Below are 17,783 nucleotides of genomic sequence, written 5' to 3' on the forward strand. Positions count from 1 at the left end.
TAAAGTTTAAACACCAGATACACTCTTATACATTTAACAATCACTTTGATCTATATACTAATACACAAGTGAATTGGCCTGGGGCTCTGACATAAGCTGGCACCTTGTCTGTCAGCATCACATGGCCAGTTACATTATATTCACTTATTATCATGTTTTTATAAAACCATATAGACTGCACAACATCACACCCAGTAACGAGCGAGTGCCGAGAGAATGCGGAATTGGTCAGCACTATGCTTGGCTGATGTGGCAATTCATGGTGTCGGATGCCATCAGGTGGTCAAGGGACATCTACATAGAACACATCACCAGTAATCAACAGTACCAGGAGGGATGAGCTGGAGTGCTGATGAGAAGTGCAGTCAGAAAAGTAACTGAAATACTTTCCTCATGGATTGCATTTTCTAAATGGACAACCAACCTAATTCTCAATTACTGAGGGACAATCTTCACTCAGTGATATATTTTGCTTTTCACAACCAAATCTCTGTACAACTTTTTATGAATGATGTACCCGAATACTTGGATGCTAATATATCTAAACTGTATTCTTAAATTTATTCACCTAAATTTGGGTTATTGCTGATTATGTACTATATGCAGGGCCGGCTCCAGGCACCAGCATAGGAAGCAGGTGCTTGGGGTGGCGAATTCAAAGGTATCAGGGCAGCACGTCCGGGGCTTCAGCGGCAATTCGGCAGCGGGTCCCTCATTCCCTCTCTTCCTCTTTGAGCTGCCGCCGAATTGCCGCCGAAGAGGAAGAGAGGAAGGACCCGCCACCGAACTGCCACCGAAGAAGCAGCGCGATTGAGCTGCCGCCGTGTTGGAGCAGACGGAAGTGTCTGGCTCGGCAAGACAGGGTGCTGGAGTCCTGAGCTGGCAGGGAAAATAGGAACAGGGGTAGTCTTTGCACATCGGGTGGCAGCTCCCAAGGGGGTTTCTGTGATCCAACCCGTCACACTGGGGTCCCATGTGCCGAAGGCTCCGACAATCAGCGCGTGTGTCTGAACCTGGTAACTCCTAGCTCTCAAGGTTTCGGCCAGAGGGGCATATTTCTCCACCTTTCGAGCTTGAAGGACACTGTGATGTCCACCATGATGATCTTCTTCCGGTCCTCGTTGGTGATGATGATGTCCGGTTGCAGTTGGCTGTTGGTTCCGGGGATGGTGGAGTTCACAGCAACCTTCTCTATGGGTGGCGGGATGGCTCTGACCTGGCGATCTTGGATGGTGTTGTGTTGCAGCTGCCAGGCTCTGGAATGGGGCTTGCAGCTACACAGGACGTGGGGTAGTGTCTCGTTGGCATAGCCGCACTTCCTACATCGCTTGTCCCAATTCCTGTGGCGGATGGCTCCGTTCAGTGGAATGCAGTTGAGCCGGGCCCTGTGGATAAACCTCCAGTCGGCAAATCAGGTGAAGCTGTCCCTGGGGAGGAAGTGGTTGCTGGCATCCCACTTGCACGTCACCTCGAACGCCTTGCCCTGGTCTGGCTTCCACTTCAGGTTTTCCACATACTGGCAGCGGATGTCATCCTTCAGGGTACTCTCCAGCATGGTTCTAGCTTTCGGAGTGAGGATTGTATGGTGATTTGTAACCCAAAATCAGCCCAAATTGACCATTTTGGCAAAGCAGTTCCCTCTGCTAAATTCCTAGGCTGAGTAGGTGTGTTTATGCAAATAGCCCTGTTCCTGAAGTTCCCACCCATCTAGCTCATCACTAGATGTTGGGGGGCTATGGGGGGGGGGGGGAGGGGAGCTCATTCAGACCTTGCTGACATCCTCCCCCAGCTAAGAATTTGTCATCCCGGCAAATCACACTCCATATTATATCAAGTCCACTAGATCTCCCAAAGTGTCTGAAGAAGCCAACTATGCATGCTACCAGCCTGTGAGCTAAATGTATTGGTTCTTCACTAACTATAGTGGTCTTCATAGGGTACAAACAAGAAAACAGACAAAATTTGGTAGTTTTGGCTAAGTTTCACTTGGAAGTGTTCAGAGAGACCACACAAACACAGAGATTCTTATGAAGTGAAATGATGGCCACACAATTTTCCATCAGATACAACAAGAAGTTTTCCTTTTAATAGCTCTTCAATTTTTAGAATCATAAGGGCTCATCCTTTGAAACTGGCAGCAGAGTGCAGTTTTCTCCAATAGGGCAGGGGTAGGGAGGGTGGTCTCAAGCTGTAGGAAAATGGATTGGGATTGGCTCAACACAGCAGTCCTTTCCCAGCTCCTCTGCCCAGCACAGTACACTTGCCCTTCTCCCTATGATAACATTCCCTTGCCACCAGAGGTGAAAGTAAGCTGATCCAGTCTGGTATGGCGTACTGGTAAGAGCTGGTACACAGCCAACCATACTGGCAGGCCTGCTGATGAGGGGGGCCAAAAGGACCAGCTTCCCCGGGGCCTGGCAATTCAAAAGGGCCCGGGGCTCCTGGCAGCGGCCAGAGCACCAGGCCCTTTAAATCACTGCCAGAGCCCCAAGACCCCCAGCTGCTGCCACCGCTACCATGGGGCTCCGGCAGTGATTTAAAGGGCTCGGGGCTCCTGGATGCCGCTACTGCTACTGCGCCAGTGGCTGGAGCCCTGGGCCCTTCAAATTGCCTCTGGAGCCCCTGGGCTCCCGGCCGCTACCACAACCCCGGGGCTCCGGTCACTGCTGCGATAGTAGTGGTGGCGGCCGGGAGCCCCAGGCCCTTTAAATTGCTGCCGGAGCCCCCGGGTAGCAATAGCAGTGTCTGGGCGCCCTGGGATAGTGCTAGTGGCGGCAGTGACCGGAAGCCCCGGGCCCTTTACATCGCCGTCAGAGTCCTGGGCGGCATGGGCTGGGCAGCGCTGAATGGCTGGCTGAGGGAGTCTGGCCCCAACCCCACACCTTCCGCCAGAGGCCCTGACCCTTCTGGGGGCCCAGAGCCGCCTCCCCACCTTGCTCAGGACCCCAGTCACCCTGCGAACCAGTAAGTCCCTTAAGTAACTTTCACCTCTGCTTGCCACAAGCCCAAGGAAACAGCCTAGCCTGCGTATCAAGGGTTAATGAGCCTCCTCATTTAAAAAAACAAAAAACATTGAAATTTCCCCTATATGTTGAAGAGTTGAGGTTTTCTTTCAAAGTTACATGGTGCCAAAATAATCTGAAGATAGAATATTTAGGGTGGGTACTTTTTTAAAGACATGAAAAGATACCAGAACTGATGGTTTATTTCTGAGTTGGAAAAAAATACAACCCTTTTTCTATTTCCTCCCTGCCTACGGAAGGTTTGGTTCAAGAATTGGCTGTAGTCTTGTTTTAATTTCCAGCAGGTATGTTTTTAGCTGGCGCACAAACTAAACGTGTAAATAGCATGGGGGTTTTGGAAGCTGCATTGCTATTTCCTTTTATAATTAATAATGGAAACCTTTTGAGATTTATATGAGCCTCGGTAGAAGCTTCACATGTCTCCTAAAATGCATGATTAGCTGCCATACTAAAACATTCCTCTCAACTGAGAGCAGTTTACTGTACACTCCTAAAGCCTCACTAACTCATGGCTACATGAGAAAGCTGGTTGAGTCAGTGACTGGCTAGTTCATACAAAAAAGTCTTTTCAGGGTTCACAGTGTGATGAGGAAAGCTGCTCCACAGCTTTAGTTACTCCAAATTTACTCTGCACACAGTGCCATTAAAAAAGAATAAGCAGAAACATGGTGATGTGTGCAGAATTAACCGGAACAAGTACACTCTAGGTCATCTTACTGATGTAACCCTTTTCTTCCAAGCCTATTGGTCCCCTAGGTTTTTTTTATTATTATTATTCTTAGTTTTGCTTCCTCTCTTCCTGGGATGCATTTGCAGTGCTGTGCTTCTCAGAAGGTACAGTACAAAATCTGCCCCAGACAACTAGGATGAGGCACAGTGTAATTACAGCAGGCGCATATAAAATTATTAGTGATCAGCCAATGCTAAAATCAAAAGCTAAGCTTGTTTCATATAATAGGGCACAAAATGAACCTACATGGCAAAGCTAAAGTGCATCACAGCTGCATTTTTTAAGACTATCTTTTGCATTCTGTTCTGTAAGAGACTGCATAATGTTCTGCAGTGAGGCAAAGAAAAGACCCTTAAATTGAATAAGAGCAAATGTCAGATTGGGTGGAATTAGATTAATTAGATAGGATATAGACTCAATAACAAAGGAGTTTGACCAAATTCAGGAATGACAGAGGCAATTATTCAAAGAGGAAGACCCTGGGGACAGTTTTTTTGTTGTTTGTTCAGCACCTCGCACAATGGGGTCCTGGTCCATGAATAGGCCCTCCTGGGTTCTACGCCAATACAAGCAATAAAAATAATACTAATAAGAGGCATTATAGAGATCCAAAGGGCTGTTAACACATTTATGCAAATTCATCCCTATTGTGTTACAATTAAGTTCTTCATCCATCATTGTCAGCTATCCCTTGATACGAGGATGTCTGCCAGGGGAAAAGTCAATGATGAGACTTAAGATGGCTAAGGAGTCCAATCCGTGTGATACAGGTTTTTCCATGTATGTGACAGGTGTTTGCTTGGAGAGACACAACTGCTGGCTGGGATGCTGTACCCTTTCCTTCCTCCTCTGCCATTTCTCAGCCTCGAGAGCAAGGTGATTCTCTTCAAAACGGGCTGAGGCTTGATGTATGATGTGACGCCATTGCAGTCTATTGCCAGTCAGCTCTTCCCAATTCGTGGGGTCAATGCCTCCCTTAAGATATACTTTCAGGTGTCCTTGCAGCATTTTCTCTGTCCCCCACAGGTCCTCTTACCATGGCTAAGTTGAGAAAAGAGGACTTGCTTCGGAAGATGAATATCAGCCATCCACACACAATGGCCAGCCCAGCAAAGTTGATGTTTCATAATCTTCACCTCAACACTGGTGATGTTAGATGCAGAGAGAATGCTGGCATTGGTGCGATGGTCTTCCTATCTGATACAGAGAATCTTCCTAAGGCAGCAGTGTTGGTACCACTCCGGATGGTTAAAATGGCTTTGGTATGTCACCCATGTCTCACGCTCATAAAGGAGAGTGGCGATGACTACTGCATTGTAGACCAGAATCTTAGTTTCCATCCGCAGATCTCTGTCAATAAAGACACAATGGAGCAACATTCTGAAGGATGCACTGGCACAATGGATCCTATGTGTAAGCAGGGTCTGAATGAATGCTTCCCTGACAGCTAGCTTGGAGGGGAAGAGACTATGGGTGTGTTTATGTAAATACAGTTTGCTCCTGCTCTATCTGCATATTCATCATTTACAGCTGTGTCAAGGGTTCAACTTTGGCTGGTGTTGGGTACAAATGACCTTAGTACTGAATGCAGGGGTAGTGAAATATGGTTACCAATGTTGTAATTACTGTAGGAATACAGGAAAGCAGGACTGCGCTTAACCTGTCCCAAATGAGGGGGGGGCACCCTCAGTTGAAGGAACCTCATTAAGCTGGGGCTCGAATGTCAGAGCCCTGTGAAAGTAAGGGTATGTCTACACTACGAAATTAGGTCGAATTAATAGAAGCCGGTTTTATAGAAATTGGTTGTATACAGCCGATTGTGTGTGTCCCCACATAAAATGCTCTAAGTGCTCTAGTCGGCGGACCGCGTCCACAGTACCGAGGCTAGCGTCGACTTCCGGAGCATTGCACTATGGGTAGCTATCCCACAGTTCCCGCAGTCTCCGCCGCCCATTGGAATTCTGGGTTGAGATCCCAATGCCCGAATGATGCAAAACAGTGTCGCGGGGGGTTCTGGGTACATGTCGTCAGGCCCCTCCCCCTCCATCAGAGCAACGGCAGACAATAGATTCGCGCCTTTTTACCTGGGTTACCTGTGCAGACAACATACCACGGCAAGCATGGAGCCCGCTCAGCTCAGCTCACCGTCACCATATGTCATCTGGGTGCCGGCAGACGTGGGACTGCATTGCTACACAGCAGCAGCAGCAGCTAACTGCCTTTTGGTGGTAGACGGTGCAGCATGACTGGTAGCCTTCATCGGCGATCTGGGTGCTGGCAGCCGTGGGGCTGCATTGCACCAGCTTTTGCCTTTTGGCAGTAGATGGTTTATTACGACTGGTATCCGTCGTCATCGTACTGCAGTGGCTGTCAATCATGGGCACCTGGGCAGACATGCTCAGTCCTATCGAACTGTCTTGACAATGATGGCTATCAGTCGTAGTATGCTATTTTCTGCCAAGCGCCCAGTATTTTCTGCTAAGCACCCAGAAGAGGCCGAGTGCGATCTGGGTGCTGGCAGACGTGGGGCTGGCAGATGTGGGGCTGCATTGCTACACAGCAGCAGCCCCTTGCCTTTTGGCAGTAGATAGTATATTACGACTGGTATCCATCGTCGTCATACTGCAGTGGCTATCAGTCTTAGTATACTAACTGCCAAGCGCCCAGTATTTGCTGCCAAGCACCCAGAAGATGCCGAGGGCTATCAGTCATGCTGCACCGTCGTCTGCCAGCTTAAGATGTAAAAAATAGATTTGTTCTGTATTCATTTGCTTCCCCCTCCCTCCGTCAAATCAACGGCCTGCTAAACCCAGGCTTTTGAGTTCAATCTTTGGGGGGGGGGCCATTCTGTGTGACAGTTGTTTGTGTTTCTCCCTGATGCACAGCCACCTTTGTTGATTTTAATTCCCTGTACCTGTACGCCATGTCGTCACTCGCCCCTCCCTCCCTCCTTCCCCTGGTCCGTCAGATACTAGTTTCGCGCCTTTTTTCAGACCAGACGCCATAGCTAGCACTGGGATCATGGAGCCCGCTCAGATCACCGCGGCAATTATGAGCACTATGAACACCACGCGCATTGTCCTGGAGTATATGCAGAGCCAGAACATGCCAAAGCAAAACCAGGACCAGCCGAGGAGGCGATTGCAGCACGGCGACGAGAGTGATGAGGAAATTGACATGGACATAGACCTCTCACAAGGCACAGGCCCCAGCAATGTGGAAATCATGGTGTTACTGGGGCAGGTTCATGCCGTGGAACGCCGATTCTGGGCCCGGGAAACAAGCACAGACGGGTGGGACCGCATCGTGCTGCAGGTGTGGGACGATTCCCAGTGGCTGCGAAACTTTTGCATGCGTAAAGGCACTTTCATGGAACTTTGTGACTTGCTTTCCCCTGCCCTGAAGCGCCAGAATACCAGGATGAGAGCAGCCCTCACAGTTGAGAAGCGAGTGGCGATAGCCCTGTGGAAGCTTGCAACTCCAGACAGCTACCGGTCAGTCGGGAATCAATTTGGAGTGGGCAAATCTACTGTGGGGGCTGCTGTGATCCAAGTTGCCAGGGCAATGAAAGACCTGGTGATATCAAGGGTAGTGACTCTGGGAAACGTGCAGGCCATAGTGGATGGCTTTGCTGCAATGGGATTCCCAAACTGTGGTGGGGCCATAGACGGAACCCATATCCCTATCTTGGCACCGGAGCACCAAGCCACCGAGTACATAAACCGCAAGGGGTACTTTTCAATGCTGCTGCAAGCCCTGGTGGATCACAAGGGACGTTTCACCAACATCAACGTGGGATGGCCGGGAAAGGTACATGATGCTTGCGTCTTCAGGCACTCTGCTCTGTTTCGAAAGCTGGAGGAAGGGACTTTCTTCCCGGACCAGAAAATAACCGTTGGGGATGTTGAAATGCCTATCGTGATCCTTGGGGACCCAGCCTACCCCTTAATGCCATGGCTCATGAAGCCGTACACAGGCAGCCTGGACAGGAGTCAGGACCTGTTCAACTACAGGCTGAGCAAGTGCCGAATGGTGGTGGAATGTGCATTTGGGCGTTTAAAAGCGCGCTGGCGCAGCTTACTGACTCGCTCAGACCTCAGCGAAAAGAATATCCCAATTGTTATTGCTGCTTGCTGTGCGCTCCACAATATCTGTGAGAGTAATGGGGAGACATTTATGGCGGGGTGGGAGGTTGAGGCAAATCGCCTGGCCGCTGATTACGCGCAGCCAGACACCAGGGCGGTTAGAGGAGCACAGCAGGGCGCGGTGCGCATCAGAGAAGCTTTGAAAACCAGTTTTGTGACTGGCCAGGCTACGGTGTGAAACTTCTGTTTGTTTCTCCTTGATGAACCCTCCGCCCCCCCCACCCGGTTCACTCTACTTCCCTGTACACCAAACACCCCACCCTCCCCTCCCCCCTTCGAGCACCGCTTGCAGAGGCAATAAAGTCATTGTTACTTCACATTCATGCATTCTTTATTAATTCATCACACAACTAGGGGGATAATTGCCAAGGTAGCCCAGGATGGGTGGGGGAGGAGGGAAGGAAAAGGACACACTGCAGTTAAAAACTTTAACTCTTATTGAAGGCCAGCCTTCTGATGCTCGGGCAATCATCTGGGGTGGAGTGACTGTGTGGCCGGAGGCCCCCCCACCGTGTTCTTGGGCGTCTGGGTGAGGAGGCTATGGAACTTGGAGAGGAGGGCTGTTGGTTACACAGGGGCTGTAGCGGCGGTCTCTGCTCCTGCTGCCTTTCCTGCAGCTCAACCATACGCTGGAGCATATCAGTTTGATGCTCCAGCAGCCGGAGCATCGACTCTTGCCTTCTGTCTGCAAGCTGACGCCACCTATCATCTTCAGCCCGCAACTTGCTCTGTTCATCCCGCGATTCAGCCCGCCACCTCTCCTCTCGTTCATATTGTGCTTTTCTGTAGTCTGACATTGACTGCCTCCACGCATTCTGCTGTGCTCTGTCAGCGTGGGAGGACATCTGGAGTTCCGTGAACATATCGTCCCGCGTCCTCCGTTTTCTCTTTCTAATCTTCACTAGCCTCTGTGAAGGAGAAACATTTGCAGCTGGTGGAGGAGAAGGGAGAGGTGGTTAAAAAAGACATATTTTAGAGAACAATGGGTACACTCTTTCACGTTAAATTTTGCTGTTCACATTACACAGCACATGTGCTTTCGTTACAAGGTCGCATTTTTCCTCTTATATTGAGGGCCTGCCGGTTTGGTGTGAGAGATCACTCACGCAGTGCCAGGCAACAGATTTCGGCTTGCAGGCAGCCATGGTAAGCCACAGTCTTTTGGCTTTTTTAACCCTCATAACATGTGGCAATGGTTTCAAACAGCAGCGCCCTCATTTCCCAGATCAAGCACCCATTGGGTTGGCCATTTAAAATGGGTTTGCAATGTAAAAGGAGGGGCTGCGGTTTCCGGGTTAACATGCAGCACAAACCCAACTAGCCCCCCTCTCCCCCCACACCCAATTCTCTGGGATGATCACTTCACCCCTCCCCCCACCGCGTGGCTAACAGCGGGGAACATTTCTGTTCAGCAGAGCAGGAACGGGCACCTCTGAATGTCCCCTTAATAAAATCACCCCATTTCAACCAGGTGACCGTGAATGATATCACTCTCCTGAGGATAACAAAGAGCGATAAGGAATGGATGTTGTCTGCATGCCAGCAAACACCGGGACCATACACTGCCATGCTTTGTTATGCAATGATTCCAGACTACGTGCTACTGGCCTGGCGTGGTAAAGTGTCCTACCATGGTGGACGGGATAAGGCAGCCCTCCCCAGAAACCTTTTGCAAAGGCTTTGGGAGTACATGAAGGAGAGCTTTCTGGAGATGTCCCTGGAGGATTTCCGCTCCATCCCCATACACGTTAACAGACTTTTCCAGTAGCTGTACTGGCCGTGATTGCCAGGGCAAATTAATCATTAATCATTAAACACGCTTGCTTTTAAACCATGTGTAATATTTACAAAGGTACACTCACCAGAGGTCCCCTGTGTGCCCTCAGGGTCTGGGAGCACGCCTTGGGTGAGTTCGGGGGTTACTGGTTCCAGGTCCAGGGTGATAAACATATCCTGGCTGTTGGGGAAACCGGTTTCTCCGCTTCCTTGCTGCTGTGAGCTATCTACATTATCTCCATCCTCATCTTCCTCGTACCCCGAACCCGCTTCCCTGTGTGTTTCTCCAGTGAGGGAGTCATAGCACACGGTTGGGGTAGTGGTGGCTGCACCCCTTAGAATGGCATGCAGCTCCGCGTAGAAGCGGCATGTTTGCGGCTCTGCCCCGGACCTTCCGTTTGCTTCTCTGGCTTTGTGGTAGGCTTGCCTTAGCTCCTTAATTTTCACGCGGCACTGCTGTGCGTCCCTGTTATGGCCTCTGTCCTTCATGGCCTTGGAGATCTTTTCTAATATTTTGCCATTTCGTTTACTGCTACGGAGTTCAGCTAGCACTGATTCGTCTCCCCATATGGCGAGCAGATCCCGTACCTCCCGTTCGGTCCATGCTGGAGCTCTTTTGCGATCCTGGGACTCCATCACGGTTACCTGTGCTGATGAGCTCTGCGTGGTCACCTGTGCTCTCCATGCTGAGCAAACAGGAAATGAAATTCAAACGTTCGCGGGGCTTTTCCTGTCTACCTGGTCAGTGCATCTGAGTTGAGAGTGCTGTCCAGAGCGGTCACAATGAAGCACTGTGGGATAGCTCCCGGAGGCCAATAACGTCGAATTCCGTCCACACTACCCCAATTCCGACCCGCTAAGGCCGATTTTATCGCTAATCCCCGCGTCGGAGGTGGAGTAAAGAAACCGGTTTAAAGGGCCCTTTAAGTCGAAAGAAAGGGCTTCGTCGTGTGAACGTGTCCAGGCTTAATTCGATTTAACGCTGCTAAAGTCGACCTAAACTCGTAGTGTAGACCAGGCCTAAGAGGGGTGGGGACAGGAGTCCCAGTCAGGAGACTGCACAACCGCTCCCCCCCCCCCCCGAGTCCTCTCTAGACTGGCTTAACCTATTCTTCCCCCCCCCTTTCAAAGAATAGAGTTACATAGGCTTCATTAGGAGCCTCTTTTGTTATTTTAATTGCTCAATCAGAGCTGAAACCGGTTCTGATAGGACTGTGTTTATGGCCTGCTAAGAGCTAAAATGACTGAGAGCTGAAATCACTTGAGATGGGGCAGTGTTCCTGCCCAGCCTGCAAAAGAGCTGAAAATCACTGAGAGACTGATGTGCAGAGGTCACAGCAGAGAGGCAGAAGGTGACTGACAGTCAGCTGGCAAATGAGTGACCAGCAGGGTGGCAGCGAAGAGGCGTGATGAGCGGCCAGCAGGGTGCTGTCAGAGAGGAGTGACGAGCAGCCACCAGGGCAGCGGTAGAGAGGCACAACGACAGTGGTTCTTGCAGAGAGGTGTGACGAGCAACCAGCAGGGGTGGCAGCGGTGAGGCGCGACAAGAGCGGTGAACAGGTGGCCGGTAAGCGGCCAGCGGCGTGAGTAAGATGCCTCTTTACCCTCACCCAGGGTGGGAGATGAACTCTGCAGATGCACCTCTGAACTCTGGGTCTGCACTGACCAAGGACAGCAACAGTGAGTGGGGTGCAGAGAAGGGTCGGGCATGTGAAAGGGACTTTTGGGTTGCTGGACTTAAGAACCTGAGGGGAAAAGGGCACTGCCCAACCTACTTGGTGGTGGGTCTTTTACTCATGGTTTATCTTTATGAACTCTGTTTGCCATGTTTTCCCAAATTAACTCTGAGTTACTTCCCTCCTTTTATTAAGTTTCTTTTCTACACTTGGACTCTGTGTTTGTGAGTGGGGAAATATTGCCTCTTAAAGGTGCCCAGGGTGGTGTGTAATTTTCCCATGTTACTGGGTGGGAGCTTGAGCCGGTTCTGTATTGTATCGATGAACCCGGCCCTTGTTGCTGCTGACTCCACCTGGCAGAAAGGTTACATATGTTTGCTCTCCCCATCAAGATTGGCTGTCTGGGAGAGGTGGCTACCAAGGTAAGGGAAATGCTCAACGTTTTCCAGGAGTTCACCACTGATGACAGTTTGTGGGAGAAGAGGGGCAACTTGTGGTGGGCAGGCTGGTAGAGCACCTTAGTCTTCCCAATGCTGAGGGAGAGTCCCAGCTATGATAGATGCCTGAGAAAAGATCCAGGGTAGATTGCAAGTCAGCCTTGGTGTGCACGAGGATAGCACAGTTGCCAGCATACTGAACGTCGGTAATAACAGAGCTGGTGATCTTAATTTTAGAATGAAGATGCCGCAGGTTGTAGAGCTGGCTGTCCAGGCGATACTAACTCCCAATTTCAGAAGAAAGGTGGTCACGAATAAGAATCAAGATCACGACAAGAAGGGTTGGGGCAATAACACAGCCTTGCTTAACACCAGTATGGATAGCGAAGGTGTTTGTCTCCAGTCCATTACAGAGGGACAGTGGCAGTCAGCCCATCATGAAGTAGCCTGAGAATGCGAATGAACTTCAATGGACAACCAAACCGAGACATCACCTTCTATAATGCTTCATGATTGACGGAATCAATAAGTGCCATAAACAATGGCCGGAGTTGTTCTCTGCACTTCTCTTGGCGCGTGCTGCTTGATGACAAGTACAAAATGATTGGTAAAAAAACAGCTTTTGGAAATAGGGTGACCAGATAGCAAGTATGAAAAATCGGGACAGAGTGTGGGGGGTAATAGGCACTATATAAGAAAAAAACCCGAATATAGGGACTGTCCCTATAAAGTTGGGACATCTGGTCACCCCATTTGGAAATGTAAACCAAGTTATGACAGAAGCACCAGTGCTGAACTATTTTGAGGTTAAGAGCCTAGGCTTTCAGTCAATATGTGCACACATAGCCTGGAATCCATCTTTTTGCATGATCAACTAGAAGCATATGCTTCTAATACTTTGGTTAAAACACAAAAGAATCTGCTTAGATTGAAAGAGAAATGTTAGCAACTAGTTTTGGTTGTGAGTAGTTTCGCAAATTAGTTTATGGGCAGAAATCAGTTGCGGTACAAACAGACCATTAGCAGCTGGAAACTCTATTATGGAAGCAATTGTGCAAAGCACCACCTAGATGTCAGAAAATGATTTTGTCATTGCAAAAGAGTTGATTCAAGGTGATAAAGGCCTGGGGTGAAATTCTGACCACAAAGAAATCAATGGCAATATTCCTATTGACTTCAGTAGAGCCAGGATTTGACTCCTGGAAAGGAGCTTCTTGTATAGACATGCTTTTAAAAGTGCCTATTAAAAATGAAAGCAAGGAGCTACAAGAAAAGAAATTTGAAGGAATGAGGATTCAGGTACTACCCATTTCTGAAACAAAATTTTAAAAGCTCAAAAGAGAAACAAAATGACCCAACCTTACAAGAACTTGAGAGAATATTTCTTGATGAATGGCCATTAGGAAAATCTGAGGCACCTTTAACCATAAGAACTTCACGATGAAATCGTGGCATATGATGGGATTCTTCAAAAAGGATATCATGCCATGATACCACACACCTTGAGGTTGGAAATGTTAAGCAGAATCTGCAGTGCTCATCTGAGTAATGACAACAGTAAGAACAGAATTCAAAATGTCCTATTCTGGCCAGGAATTAATCTGCTCTTGGTGCTAATTTATCTAAGGGTGAAATTTGCAAATATAGTAAAGTTGTCATTAATGCTGGCTGTGTTTCTTGAGAAAATATCTAAACACCTTTGGAGCATGACTGTCATGAGCAGGGTGGTTTCTTTGCAAAGCCAGATTTAGAAAACAGTGTGCAGGAAAATTCCAGAGGAGAGCCAAGTGCAATAAGTTAAAATCGCTTAATGTGCTTTTATTTATTCACCTATTTATTTTTGTGAGTGAGAAGATATACACAGTCGATTTAACTCAGAGAAAAAGGTAGCTTCTTTTTTTGTACACACCAGCATACAAAGAAAGAAGAAACTGTGGTCAAAACTTTCATACATGGGTGCCAAAAACTGGGCCCCCAAACCCAAATTTAGGCACTTAAATAAGTGGTCTGATTTTCGGAGAAGATGAGTACCTATTGCTCTCACTGAAGTATCAGCACTTCTTAATATAAGATCACTTATTTTGGGTGATCTGATATTAAATAGGCACCTAAATCTATAACCTTCAGATGTCCAAGGCTGAAACCATTGGCCTATATTTCTGAAATACACCAGCTACAAGCAATTGTAATTAACAAATTTCAGTAAAAAATATCTTGGCATTTGGCTAAGATCAGGTTCTATACGGAACACATCAGGTTCTATACGGAACACAATCACGGGACACCGCCAGTACCAGGTTGAGTAACTGAAACCGCCGCCCAGGGAAATAACCCACTTCCTTCCCTGACGAACCAATGGATGCACCCCACTCATCTACTTATTCGCTACACGGACACTGACTTGGACTCTTAATACATTCCATGGGTGGCGTACCCGAGCCCACTTATCCACTGACGCTTTAAAAACTCCCGCACCCCAATCTGGGTCTATGCTGGTTATGTGATATGTATGGATCTCGTGATCCTTGTAAGCGGTACCTGTAATCCCTCATAACTCAAGCCAGACCCCAGATGTACAGTACCTTCCCTCTTAACTTGTGTATATTTAATTTTAAACATTAACTTTAATAAAATTTGTTTACGATCACTAGATACCTGTATTTATGGGACTGTGCTCTGTGATCTAGGAGGACTTTCCCACCTCTATTTATTATGATTTAACAGATTTACATTGCGCATCTTACAGAGAGGAACATGCTTTTCAGAATAACAAGCTATATGTATTGTATTTAGGGATCACTTCATACACCACCAAAATACACGCCCTCTGAAATGGAATTATAATGGCACCAGCCTACACAACAGAACAATTTTAGTTCAGGAAATGAAGAATGCCTTATCTAATTGAATCTCCACAGAAGTGTTAGGCAATGAGAATGCAAGCACCCAAACTACAGTGCAGTCAGGACAGAGGCATTAACAACCTTAACACTTGTGTAAAATGCCATAGGACCAATAAAGCATAGTCTCTAATGTCATGCCAGGGCACTGACTGAGTCCAGTCTTCATCAGTCAGAAAAATGTTAGTTGCGATGCAGGGCCTCCAAGGTAGGCAGATTAAAGAAGGGGGAGCAAATCCAGCATCCCTACAGCTTCAGTGAGAATATGGAAATGTCCTGAGGGAAAAACAATGTTTAGCACTAGATGCAACATTTTGATCATAGTGCCCTTAATGGTTTCTGGAAAATGCAGAAAAAGGATCCATGTCTCCCACTTTTTGCACAGTCCAAGGAAGGCAGCAGTATCTCCCGTCAATGTAAACAAACTTATTTGTCTTAGTGATTGGCAGAATAAGAAGTAGGACTAAGAGGACTTGTAGGCTCTAAAGTTTTATATTGTTTTGTTTTTGAGTGCAGTTATGTAACAAAAAAAAAATCTGCATTTGTAAGTTACACTTTCATGATAAAGAGATTGCACTATTTCTATTGTTTATCATTTTACAGTGCATATATTTGTAATAAAAAATCATAATATAAAGTGAGCACGGTACACTTTGTATTCTGTGTTGTATTTGAAATCAATATTGAAAATGTAGAAAAACATCCAAAAATATTTAATAAATTTCAATTGGTATTCTATTGTTATAAGTGCGATTAATCACAATAAATTTTTTAAATTGTGATTAATTTTTTTGAGTTAATCACGTGACTTAACTGCGATGAATTGACAGCCCTAGTTTTCTATTACAGTGGTTCCCCCCTAGGGGTCTGCAGACTATGTCTAAAGGGTCCTCAAAAGGTTATTGTTTTCAACCTGTGGGCCATGGACTGCAAACTATGTCTAAGATTTCCAAAGGAGTCCACACCTCAATTCAAAATTTGATAGGGGTCCGCAAATGAAAAAAGGTTGAAAAAAAACCCCACTGTTCAATTAGAAACAGAACTGCAAACCTGTTTCTAAGTACTGCCATCCACGGTCAAATGATAGCTACGCGTGATGCTGCTTGACAAGCCATGGCAACCTAATCAAATGAATATGATTTGGCTTTCTACACTTCAATTTTCCTATGCCATGGATCTTGCCTCTGAAATTGAAATATGTCTATTGGTAGAACTAAAGCTCCTCAAAGCCAGTGCCAACCCTAGAGGCACTCAAAACAAAAAGCCACATGGGGCTCCAAGTCGCAAGTGTGCTCTGGGCTCCTTTTGGCCTTCACAGAAAAAAAATATCACTCCTCATTTCTATGCCCTTTCAGCTTAAAAAGCCCTCAATTGCTGATGTTTAGCTGCCTATGTTTTTACCCATATGAGACAGTTCTAGGTTCGTGTTTATTCTTGTGTCTTAATAGTAACTTCTCTTCTCTCTAATGTAAATAAAGACAAGATACAATTGTGTTCATACACTGCCTTTGAAGTGAAAGCCTAAAGTTTTCATTTTTCTAAACGAAATCCGCTTTTAGAAAACTCTCCCGTCTCTGATCTCAACTACGCTATTAAAATCTAGTTTTGTTTAGCCTACCAAAAAACTAAGATTGGCCCTGAGCACAGCTGAGCTAGTTGCCAGTAAGATAGTTACCTATGCACCTATCTGGTGATAAAGCATATTATAATAATGTAGTTAGCTTGGCATGGTGGTAGCTGGCCGGAAGGAACAGGCAGAGGAAGGATGAGTCAACCAAGAACCAACCATTGAGGATTTCAGTCAGATTATGAAACAGAATTTCTTTTGTCTTCCTCGGCCTTGTCTACACTTGAAAGGATTTCCGGTATAGCTAGACCAGCAGGCCCCCTAGTGGAAACGCAGCTTATAGCGGCAAAACAATTCTTTTGTTGATATAGCTTGTACCAGTTCTCCAAACAAAATAAACTGTACCAGCAAAAGGATTTGTTGCCAGTATAACTGCATCTACACTACAATACTTTTTTCCAATATAAAAATTTCATAACAACTCAAACTCCTAATCAACAGTATTATCCAGCAGAACTTTTTGAGTATAGACCTGGTCCTACAGAATTTTAGGCAGTCAGGGTGAGCTCCACAAAGGGTACTTAGTGTCACAACCAGGATGTGGACAGTCTGAACTAGTGGTCAGAGCAGGAGTCAGGCCAGGGCAGATACCAAGAGGTCAGAGTCCAAGACAGGACTCAGGTGTCAGGAGGCAGGCAGGGTCAGGCGACCAGGGGTTCAGCAGTAGCTGCAAGTATTGCAGGAGAAGCAGTCCTAAGCAGGGGAAACCCAGCTGCATGGATAACTTCCTGTCCCTGTGCTTGGTTTAAATAGAAGCTGGGAAGCAATCAGGACCCCGCAGTGTTCAGCCCATCGGATCCCAGTATTGGAGTCCTCTGTCAGCATTCTGCTTCTATTCTGACAACTGTTAAACAGGTCACCGAGTGGCAGGTTAGAACTTACTAGCTCCTGGGAGCCCTGTGCATCAGCATTCAAGAGCCATGGTCCCTGACATGTAGGTGGCTAAGTCCCATTTTTAGGCACCACTGCGATCCACAAAACACCTGCTTGGCTTCCACCTAACCCTGTAGGTGCCTAAAGTCACTCAGCGTCTAAGTTTTTGCAGTGAAAGTTCCCTATGCATCTATGTTTCTGCCTCTGAGCACAGGCACTGCTGCCTCCCTCTAGGCACCCAGACACCTAACTCCCAGCCCCAGATCGATACACAAACTGGGGAAAGAGAGACTGTTGGATGCACATGCGTGTGGGGCTAGAGTCAGTAGGCATGCTCAGAGCCTGCTTAACTCTGCACAAAACAGCCAGGTGTGGGAGGACCTCCCTTATAACACAGAAGTTAGGGTATACCCAGGCTGTGGGAGACCCCCTTGTTCAAGTGCCCCCTTTGCCTGCTGAGAAGGGATTTGAACAAGGAGTTGTCACCTTTCAGGTGCATGCCCTACCAACTCGGCTGTGGGCTATTCTGATGTAGGTCTCTGTTCTAATTCTATTAAATCATTGGATAATTAAATATTAATTGGGCCAGGAAAAAA

This window comes from Emys orbicularis, chromosome 3 (assembly GCF_028017835.1).
Source record: "Emys orbicularis isolate rEmyOrb1 chromosome 3, rEmyOrb1.hap1, whole genome shotgun sequence".
NCBI classification, from domain to species: Eukaryota; Metazoa; Chordata; order Testudines; family Emydidae; genus Emys; species Emys orbicularis.